Genomic DNA, 12046 nt, shown 5'->3' on the forward strand with positions numbered 1-12046 from the left:
GATGAACAATCCTTGGTTTAATTGAATACCTTTTCCCACTACTATATTATCTTCTCTCACTACAAACTAGGTACTTTCTCCTCAAGTGAGTGCTAGAAAGTCTAAGTCATAAGGTGGAGGAAGGAAATTTTGTGATGGAAAAATATTGCTACCATAGTCTAATATTATAGTAGAACATATATAAATTATTTGAAATATTATAGGGAAATCATATCTAAAAAATAACTATGAAACTTTTGATGAGTTTAATGAAGAAAATGCTTATTTTCAATACAATAGTAAACTAAATAACTAACTATGATCTAATGATTTTTTTTATGTTATATTGAAAATTTTATTTCATATGACCATTAGATATATGTGCCAAATCAAAAGTGAACTTGAAAGGAATAATGAACTTGATTTCACTCATGACCCCACTACTCCTACAAACTTAGGTGGATCCCCCAAAAAATAAATTATAAAATTAGATCCATCATTTGCATTTAGAAAATTGGTTTCTTCCTCCATCATTTAACATCCATTTTTAACATCCATTTGCACACCTCTCCACACTCCCCTAAAATATCAAATTCCCAAAACTCACCTTACCAATTTTATTCAATCTATGCAGTACACTTATAAATACATCTCATGCTTGAAACCCATTTTGTGCATCTTTTTATTTATTAATACACTTGTTCTATTAGTACATTATAGGATGGGAATTGAGTTGTAGATCGATTTGCTTCTTCTCTTCAAGTCTTGGCTTGTGGGTTTTTTCAATGGAAGAAGACCAATACAAGAAAACATGTGAACATTTTAGATTTTTTTATTGGCATATATTCTAGATTTTCATTAAGTAAAATTTGTTCATTACTTCTTATTTCAATGTGTTTTAGGACTTATTTCTATATTCATATCAATTTATGTTGGTGATCTACCTTCTTCTCTAACTTTTCTCATTTCACAAAACCTTTTCATGCACTCCCTTTTTTTTTCCTTCTCCACTTTAACTTTCTCAGTTGTTCCCCATTTGTTCCTTCGCATGGTAATTGCTAATTATTTCTAGATACACAACATTATCAATATGTGTCAATATTTTTTTTAATTACATAAAGATAATAGAATGATCATAAAAAACAAATATTGATCATTAGTTTTTGATACATTATCTTAAGAAATCCTATGTCCACTAAAACCTGTAGGGAAAATTATGATCTCAAATAGATAATTTCCCTTCAATTAGTATGAGCAATCCTTAATTTCCCTTCACTTTGAAACTGGAGGTGACTTGACTAGAGAGGGCTGAGTAGAAGACTAGCTTCTCGAAATTACTCCCTTTCTTAATTTCTGCCATTGAAGCTTATTGTTTGATCCTGTCTGGACACTTCATTGCATAGTACCCATATTGGTCACATCTGAAACATTGTACTTCAGAAATGTCTCTCTTCTTCTTTGAAGACCTCTTCCCATTTGAGTCATTGTCCCTCTTTCTCTTAAATTTCTTCTTCTTTCCTTTCTTGTGGGAATTAGAGTTTAGAACTTGAATGTCTTCATTACCATTGTTTTATTTTATTCCTCTTGTGACAAGCCGAGATTCCTCTTGAATGCAATCGGTTTTCAATCTATCAAACTTAGGAAATTTAGAATGAGCACGGATTCCTCGAATGAACGATTCCTTGTTAAAATATAAGTAAATGATTATTCATTATAACAATTCTTAAATTGTCAAAATTATGTAATAACCTAAGACTTTTCATTTCTAATGTAATTTAATCATTTATATTCATAGAAAACAAAAATATCTCATGAAATGTTGCAAAAAAAGTATGTAGATTTGTAGTGGGATCAAATCACAAGCTTCATGCATCTTTTTCCTATTATACAATAAACTTAAGGACTTAAAAAATTGTGATCACATTTTCAAAATGTTGGCACATTATATAATGTGTATATGTTAAACAATGTGCTCACATTATACAACACAAGCATGCTAGATAATGTGCTTGTGTTTATATAGATAAAAAAAGATTGCCCTTTTTATTTTGGTATTGGAGATTAGATAACAAGTTCAAAGGGTTTGGCTTCTAACTTGACTCCATTCGACATTTTTTTATATAATATAAATTCAATAGCATATTTCAACTTCAATGTCATCAAATTACTCATTTTATAATTATATTTTTAAAAAATATTATCAATAAGTCACACATCTTCTTAACTCTCTAAACTTACATTTTTCATTTTCATTATTTAATTATATATACCAACACATATACACAATACCACCTTGGGTCATCATGATTCAGACTCTTCGTTGACAACAAATATACACAATACCACCTTAGTTGGCAAGGCATGACATCCCACCATGAACTTCAGTATCATCATTGTACATCATCAACATACAAGTGCAAGCAACAAATATATCATACCACACTGAGGGTTGATATCAATGAAAACATAATATGTTGACACCATATCTGCAACACCTAATGCATGCTACAATGGCCAATATTTTGAATATAAAATTAGTTATTGTACATTGTCACTCAATTAGATAAGCCAAATCCTAGGACTTCTAAGGAAAGTTCTCAAACTAACGAGGAAGGTTGGATCACATTAGGTAGTAAGAATAATAATTACAAAAATGAAGGGATGGAATTATTTTTTAGTGGGTCACTTTAGAAGTAATTTGTTTGTCCACAAGTTTTAAAACTTGTTAATAAGGTAGAATATGTTTTTTCTTCATAGTCTATTAGTGAGTCCTCCAAAGAGATGAACAATCCTTGGTTTAATTGAATACCTTTTCCCACTATTGTATTATCTTCCATACAAACTAGGAAGTTTCTCCTCAAGTGAGTGCTAGAAAGTCTAAGTCATAAGGTGGAGGAAGGAAATTTTGTGATAGAAAAATATTGCCACCATAGTCTAACATTATAGTGGAACATATATAAGTTATTTGAAATATTATAGGGAAATAAATCTAAAAAATAACTATGAAACTTTTGATGAGTTTAATGGAGAAAATGCTTATTTTCAATACAATTGTAAACTAAATAACTAACTATGATCTAATAATTTTTTTTATGTTATATTCAAAATTTTATCTCATATGACTATTAGATATATGTGCCACATCAAAAGTGAACTTGAAAGGAACAATGAACTTGATTTCACTCATGACCCACTACTCCTATAAACTTAGGTGGATCCCCAAAAAATATTAATTATAAAATTAGATCCATCATTTGCATTTAGAAAATTGGTTTCTTCCTCCATCATTTAAAATCCATTTGCACACCTCTCCACACTCTCCTAAAATATCAAGTTTCCAAACTCACCTTACCAATTTTATTCAATCTATACACTACACTAATAAATACATCTCATGCCTGTAACCCATTTTGTGCATCTTTTTATTTATTAATACACTTATTCTATAAATACATTATAGGATGGGAATTGAGTTGTAGATCAATTTGCTTCTTCTCTTCAAGTCTCGAAATTGAGTTGTAGATCGATTTGCTTCTTCTCTTCAAGTCTTGGCTTGTGGTTTTTTTCAATGGAAGAAGACCAATACAAACAAACATATGAACATTTTAATTTTTTTTATTGACATATGTTCTAGATTTTCATTAAGTAAAATTTGTTCATTATTTCTTATTTCTTATTTCAATGTTTTTAGGACTTATTTCTATATTCATATCAATTGATGTTGGGGATCTACCTTCTTCTCTAACTTTTCTCATTTCACAAAACCTTTTCTTGCACAACACCTCAATGTTTTTCTTTTCGATTATATCCAATGCGATGGCAGAGGATATCTGGTAATAAGAATAGGACACTTTTTCTCACCATTTTCCTTTCTCCGGAGTGATCTTTCCACTGTCAAATTTTATTTCTTCCCACACCTTGCTCCCGACCTCATGCTATGAAGGATCCTTATTTGTCATCTTTTCATATAACCTCTTTTGATACTCTTTTGTTTTGATCCTCAGGGAAAAATCCCTAAACTCTTGTTTCCTCACGAATGCATCATCTATACAAAATTGAGAACAAAATTCAAGTTGACCTTCATCCTTTCTTCTACCATGGTGATAGTTGGGACCTTTGGGGGAGATAGTGGGGGCTGATCAACCTCTTTTTCTTCTCCAATTATGTTTTCTCTCACATCCTTAGTTTGGAAAACATCCTTGATGGCCCTGTGTATGCAACCAAGGGCGGTTGCTCTAGTTTTATTTTCATTGTTGGTTGCTCCATAGGAATTTCTTGAGACACTGATTTCTCAGGGATAGCAATATGTGGAGAAGGCTGCCTTTTTGGAACATCTTTAATTATTATTGGTTCTTTTCCTTTGGCAGTGCAGACTTGAGGTGGAGGAGCAACATATAGTCCCTTCTTGGTTGGTAGGTAGGCCTTTTCTCCTCCGGTTCAAGCTTCCCTTTTAGATCATCTGTCATATCCAACATCGTGTGCATTCTTGTAATCTGATCATCTATATCAACATGTGAACCTTTATAATTGGGGTTTTCTTTTTTCCTCTATTCCTTGAACCCCTTTTGACAGCTTCCCACTTGCCCTCCTGATAGCCACCTCTCTGTCTGTCATGTAGTTTCTGATCATATCCACCTTCCCTGGCTTAGAAAGAGTGGTTTCTCTAAGAGATCCTAGCACAAGAGTATACAAGTATCACCCTCAATAACATTAGAGGGAATCCAAAAGAGTTATTTCCTAGTCAATGATATATTCACTTTTTCTATCATTATATAGCTGACAAATGACTTTGCTAGGATATTTTCTATGAATGTCAATGCTAAACTGAAGAAATAGGGAAATTACTACATCTAGTTCAAAACCTTTTCATACATCAGAGTTGCTCGATGTCACAAGGCCCATACAATCTTTCTAGAGATTCTTATAAGGCTAGAAAATCATCTAAGGCTAAAGCCACTGCCCTTATGAGAAGAAGCAAGGAGGGCCTTCTACGGCTAAAGACACAGCTGAGGCAACCACTGCCAAATGAAAAGGAAAAAGCATCCCAGTGGAAGCTTACACATATAAGAGAGAAAGAGTTAAGAGGAAATTGGATCTTCCAAGCTCTAATGAAGAAGAAGAAGAGAAAGAGACTCTTCTCCAAAGGAAGAAGAGAATTAGAATTGAACAAGTGGCTCCACCTCCATGGAGGGACTCATCATCTTTTACTACTCCATAGAATTCACCTCTTCCCTCTCCATCTCCACAAAAGAGTCCTTTACCTCCTTCCCAAAAGACACCATCTCCACCTCTTAAGATTCCCACACCTCCACCGACATCATCATCACATCCTTATCCACCAAAGGGGTCTAGCATCCCTTCTACAAAAGTAGTAACTGCTGAGAAGGAGATACCTTCTTTAGTTAATGTATATGATAAAGATAAAAAGAGAGGAGAGGATATAGAAGATGGTATACGACCAAAACAAGATAAAGAAAAAGCAACAAGAGGAAACTATTCCCAAAGAGGAGGTACAAGAAGAAACATGGAGATATAGAAAAGATACTAAGACTGATCAATAGGAGGAAGAAGAGAAAAACATTGAAGGAAATGGTGAGAAACAAACTGATGAAGCAGAAGAAGAAGTCAATGTAGATAGACCTCAATACGAAAAAGAAAAAGATAGTGAACAACCAGAAGAATTACATGAAGAAGATGATGGAAAGATGCATGAGCAAAAGAATGCGCAAGACACTCAGCTTGAGAGATCTAAAGCCACCACTCTTATAGTTGATACTTCAAGTGTTCTAGTATGGTTAAATCAGGTTGTGTAGAACCACTCTTATAGTTGATACTTCAAGTTTTCTAGTATGGTTAAATCAGGTTGTGTAGAAGAGAAAAATGAGGTATGTCCAAGCCCAAGAGGAATATTTTATAATTTTGGATAAAACCTTCAAGACCCCTAGGAACAAAAAGAAGAGAGCTCGAAGAATATATGTGGTGACTATTGACCCATATGAGCATATAATTTCTCAAATGGCAGTCCCATTGATAGACAAGTCTGAAGCAGACATCTGCAACCTCGGGACTACCAAATTCAAGATATAGATTTGGGGGTACAGACAAGGGTAGAGGAAAAAGAATCTCTACAAAAAGTTGTGTCTACCATCCTTAAGCGTATACAGAAGGATGAGACCACTAAGGAAGAGCTGAAATCCCAAACTACATAGATCAAAGCTTATTTGAGCCATCTAGTGGGACCAATTGACTCAACTACTCCTCCATTGAGTCTACAGACAACTTTGAGCAAAGAAAGCCAACCGCAAGATCCTGATGGATTCCTTGTTGTAGCAACAGAATAGAGAGATGACCTTTAGAGCTTAAGAGACTTGGTCATTAAGAAGGCTATAAAGTTTAATTTATAAGTGACAAGGTCATCCCGAGATAGCAGATTTAAATGGGAGCTGATGAGAGTTTAATGATGTGGGATTACAACATCCCTATTTTACAAAGAATGAAGTTCGCCAATTTGAAAGAACTACTCAAAGTAGCAATAGTTGATACAAAGACACATGACCAACACTTAAAGACATCCCCATAAATCTAAAATTTGAAAAGTATGAACTCTTATTTAATTTTCTTATTTCCTTTTTTTCATGGGATCCACAATCAAATTATTTTGTTTAAAATCTCTTCTCCTCAAACACTCCGGTACAAAAATGATTCCTTTAGCAACTTCATGAAAGAGACGGCTCACTTTGTGTTAAAAAGAGCAGTCAATTGGAGTCTGCTTTCTTATTCAAAAATGAAAATATCTGTAAATTAAGTCAATACATGATCCACCGTCCACCCATAGTTTGCTAAGGATGGATGGAAGATTATCCAAGGTCTTTGTAATGACATACATTGAAAGTGTGTGGATAATAATATTGGAATCCTTTTGCTTATTTAGGATATACGGAAGAGTTTTTCTTTTTCTTTTAAGAGAAATTTTAGGTAGTTGAGTGACTTAGTAAATATAATCTTAGGTGAATGAGTGATCGGAAACGAGTTTTTAAGATGTACTAATGTATAAATTAGGAATAATTTATGCATTGATGCATCCTAAAGACTGAATAGTCATTTCTATGAGTGATGTATAGCAAAATAAATCTTAAACAAACTTATTCCAATCAATATCATACACCCACATAAGCATATAGTTATATTAAGCACCTTACACAAGCTTACTGCAATGGATTAGACTGGAGTTATATCTCTTTGCAGTTGATTCAGCTAATTATCACACTGAGAATTCTGGCACTAATTATTCAACTGTCAAAATACTTCTCTGGAAAAAAATTCATACAGAGAAAGAATTATGGCTGGGGAGGATGTTAGAGAGAGTGGTGGTATGGAATCTCGGGAGGGATTTACCATGGATGGCTCTGTTGATTTGAAGGGCAGGCCTGTTGTCAGATCCAAAACTGGAGGATGGGGAGCCTGCTCATTTCTTGTTGGTAAAAATGTTTTTTTTCAATGAATAGGTGTCAGTATTTTTATTATTTAGATAATAATAATATATATTAAAAAATATGGATGGATATTATAAAATCACTAGAATCACATCTCTAGGATCACATGATCTGGAATAAAAAAGATATCTGCAAATGTGATCTACAGATTGTTTCAACTAAAACCCAATGAATCATTACAAAATATAATGATTTTTATAGACTCTGTCAAAGTTTATAAATGAATAGTAAATTACTGATTGGATTAGTGCTTACATGTAGGGTATGAAATATTTGAAAGAATGGCCTTCTATGGAATTGCCTCCAATTTAGTGAATTACTTAACAAGTGAATTGCATGAGGGCACATTAGCTTCAACAAGGAATGTAAACAATTGGAGTGGTGCCATTTGGATCACTCCTGTAATTGGAGCATACATTGCAGATACCCTCTTGGGACGCTACTGGACCTTCACAATATTTTCCTTCATTTATATACTGGTCTGCATCTTTTCTCTATCTCTACCACATATTTTTATGTACACAAACAAGGGAGATCAGGTTTTTTACACTGGTATATAGTGTGCAGGGAATGGTTATTTTGACATTGGCTGTCTCACTACCATCTCTGAAACCACCAAAATGTGCTAAAGATGTGAGTGTGTGTCCAAAGGCCTCTACATTTCAGGTTGGAATTTGATATTTTGCATTGTGTGTTCTTGCTTTGGGCGCAGGTGGCACAAAGCCCAATATTTCCACCATTGGTGCAGATCAATTTGATGAGTTTGAGCCCAAAGAGAGGGCTCAAAAGGTCTCCTTCTTCAATTGGTGGATGTTCAGTGTGTGTTTTGGAGCACTGTTTGCAAATACTTTTCTGATATACATCCAGGAAGATGTTAACTTCACTGTGGGATATGGAGTTCATACTCTTGGCTTGATTATATCAGTGGGTATATTCTTAGTGGGAACTCCATTTTACAGACATGAGCTTCAGAAAGGGAATCCTTTTGGTCGAATTGCTCAGGTAATAGTTGCAGCAGTTTGTAAATGGAGATTGAAGGTACCTGCTGATGCACAAGAGCTTTATGAGTTGGAGCCTAATGCCTATCTTGTCAAAGGAAGATTCCCCATTTCTAATACTCCGATCTTGAGGTGAGTTTAACAATACTTTGCTCCGTTGCACCATATGATTTAACAGACTAATTCAATCTTATAAAGATTTCCTAGAGGCTAATGACTGTAACTAGGTTTCCTTCTGCTGAGATATAATCCTCTCTGAATTAGTCGTTGGCATTTGAGGCATTTAAATTAAGTAAAATGTCATAGTTAACATATTTTTAAGATGGGTTCTTGGTCTTTTTCTGGTTATTGGTTGGTTTGTTTGCTTTTGATCCATTTTGGATGTTGCTGTTTGTTTGTTTATTTCGTTACATCCATGATGCGCTTAGCTGCTTCTTGTCATATGGACTTCTTTATTGTATTTACCTTGTTTCTGGACAAGGATTGGGGTCCTCACTAAACAAACGAATATTTTTTAGAATAAAATTTTATTATACAGTGAAGAATCAAGGGATGTCAAAGAAATTGGAGACACTGCCTATATAGTAGCTTGAGAAGATAGAACATTGATAGGTAGCAATTTGTTATTGATTTGAGGATTCCTCATCTCTCTGGAGGAAAAAATATTTAAATATTTAAATTGTGATGAACAATATTTTTCATCTTTCAATTAATAGGATTTGAGATTTGAGGAAATCGACTTGAATTTTTCCTATATAAAAGTAGACTTTTTTTTTCATAATTGTGAGCATTCTTTTTATGTCCAAGTGGTTAACCAATCTTCACTCTTTTTTTAAAGCATCTCTAAAAGGCTTGAGATCCTAGATGATAAAGGGACAATCTTTGATTTTATGTTGAGAGGATTGGCACCTTTGGAAAGCATTGGGTGAGTTTAGGTACATGATTCTTTGGAAGAAGCATTGCTCACCAATCTTTATGTCAACATGGTCTTTGAAGTCCTAAGTTAGATTGACCTCGATAGAAGCCCTTTTGTAAGGATGAGGAAAAAATATCAATGCTCAGCATAAACCATATAACTTAAAAAGGTTGCAATATAAAAGGAAAATGCCATAGAGGCAAAGAAAGACTAAGAAACTCAACGTAGCCTAGGAATCAAAGGTTGTGCTCCTTAGAGAAAAGAAAATCTTAAACACGGAGGGATAATAACAATAAATAATTTTGAATATATCAAGGGCCATGCTCAAAGACAACCTTCAAAAATTTCACTTGAGAAAAATGAAATAGGAGAAGATGTTTCATGAGGTTTTGAATAGTCTCTATGAAGACCCCATGAAGGACCCAAATAAAATTGAACAAACTTCTTAGCATGCTTTTAGAGGGTCCAATTCTTCCAAAAAAAAAAAAAAAAAATCTTACTAAAGTAAAACTTTCAAGCCACTTTATCAAAATCATAAATTGGTAACACAACATTGGATGTAGAGGCCTTACCTTATGCACTACTTTTAGATGAACTTTTGAGGTCACTTTGGTAGTGTCTTTGTCTAGTGCATCCAAGTCTATAATTCTAACAACAAATTTGTTAGTCTATTAAGACTAGTAGCCATCTAAATTAAACAACAAATTACCCAGCAATTATTGTGAATACACTTCAACTTGAAGTATAAATAACATTAATAGATGATATAAATGTATGTGTGATGTAATGATATATAATTGTAATTTTAAGAATCTGAGTTGTTATGTTTAAAATATAAGATATTTGACAAAGAATATCATTTTTTCTATAATAAATCTTATAAGAAAATATCTATTGTTTTAGAAATCATGTCTAATAAATTTATTTGAGTTTGGAATTTTGCTCTAATAAGACTTCAGTTTGCATATCCTTATTTGTATTACTCCCTTATCCATATTGTTCTTTATCCTTATCCCCTACTTTTCAATGTAATATGGATCCAAAGACCCTAACATTATACTCTACAATTATACCACACTCCCCTCTCTCTCTCTATATATATATAAACCTTCAACTACTTTGAGAAAATAGATATACTCTGCCACCTGACCACACCCATGGATTGGGTAGACTACAAATCCAAGTCTCAAAAGATCATTCCTTGCAGAATTATTACTCTCTGCTCATAGAATACCCTAAAACGTCTATTGCTTATAGGTACTAAAAGCCAAAAGTTGCTTCATACATTATTAGTATGGTAATACTTGAATTTATTTTGGTTCAGGTTCCTGGATAAAGCAGCAATAAAGAATGATTCTATATCAAATCCATGGAGGCTATGCACTGTGACTCAAGTAGAAGAAACCAAGCTCATGATAAAACTACTCCCAATATGGGTTGCCATGTTCATACCAAGCACCATACTAGCCCAAGTAAACACACTATTCATAAAGCAGGGAAATACACTGAAGAGGAACATGGGCCCTCACTTTGAAATCCCCTCTGGCTGCCTCTCAGCATTTGTCACCATTTCAATGCTGGTGTCCATTGTAATCTATGGCAGAGGCCTTGTCAAGCTCTTCAGAAAACTTACAGGAAAACCCAGAGGCATAACTATGTTGCAAAGGATTGGGATTGGTCTACTTATTGATACAATACTCATGGTGGTTGCAGCAATAACAGAGCAACAAAGGATTAGGGTTGTGAAAACACATGGGCTTGAAGGCAACCCAAAAGCAGTAGCACCCCTCACAGTCTTCATCTTGCTTCCTCAGTTTATACTTAGGGGATTAAGAGATGCATTCCTTGAGGTGGGTAAGTTAGAATTTTTCTATGATCGGTCACCTGAGAGCATGCAGAGCATAGGAACTGCACTCTTTGCCACCACATTTGGCATTGGGAATTTTATCAGTGCTTCTCTGCTGACTACAGTGGTTGATATCACTGGTAAAAACGGCCACACAAGCTGGGTTTTAGACATTCTGAATGCATCTCACCTTTACTAGTATTATGCATTGTTGGCTGTTCTCAGTTTCTTGAATATAATCTTCTTTCTGGTAGTTTCATGGCTGTATGTTTATAAGAGAGAAACCAGTGAAGCTTTTGGTGGCAGCCATGGGATGAATGCAATTCATCAAGAAAAGCAGCAGCAGAGTTGTACAGATGCAGGGAATGTCAATGTTACATCCAGCTCATTCCCAAATGACAGTTGTTATGTTTGAAGATAATTTTTTGCTTTTTGATGGGAGTATAAATGTTTTGAATTATCGTTAGTAGTTTATAGGTATCAGGTGAATCAATTAATGGCATTAAAGATTTAGAGGTATGTATTTTAATTTTGGTAGATTCTTTTGGGAGTCATTTAATTCTGAAGGTTACCTAAATTATTATTTACAGATATTTTCTTAAGAAGAAAGGAAGAAAGTTTTCTTTTGTGTAAATAAAAATTAAAAAATAAATAAAAAAGGTATTGCTAATTTTTATTATGGTTTCTTTTATCAATGTGAATATTTAGATAGACGTAAATATAAGTTTTAAATGCTATTATTTTCACTATTAGTTTTGAGAAAAATAAAAAAATTTGACACTTTTAAGATGCGTGTTTATAGCTCTACCTAGCT

The 12046-nt window shown here is 33.8% G+C and overlaps 1 pseudogene; it reads left to right on the top strand.

Moving 5' to 3' along the window:
• Window positions 1-7176: 7176 nt before the first annotated feature.
• On the top strand, window positions 7177-11721 carry LOC131078508 (protein NRT1/ PTR FAMILY 5.2-like; annotated as a pseudogene).
• The last annotated feature ends 325 nt before the right edge of the window (window positions 11722-12046 follow it).

This window comes from Cryptomeria japonica, chromosome 7, assembly GCF_030272615.1.
Source record: "Cryptomeria japonica chromosome 7, Sugi_1.0, whole genome shotgun sequence".
In the NCBI taxonomy this organism is placed as follows: Eukaryota; Viridiplantae; Streptophyta; class Pinopsida; order Cupressales; family Cupressaceae; genus Cryptomeria; species Cryptomeria japonica.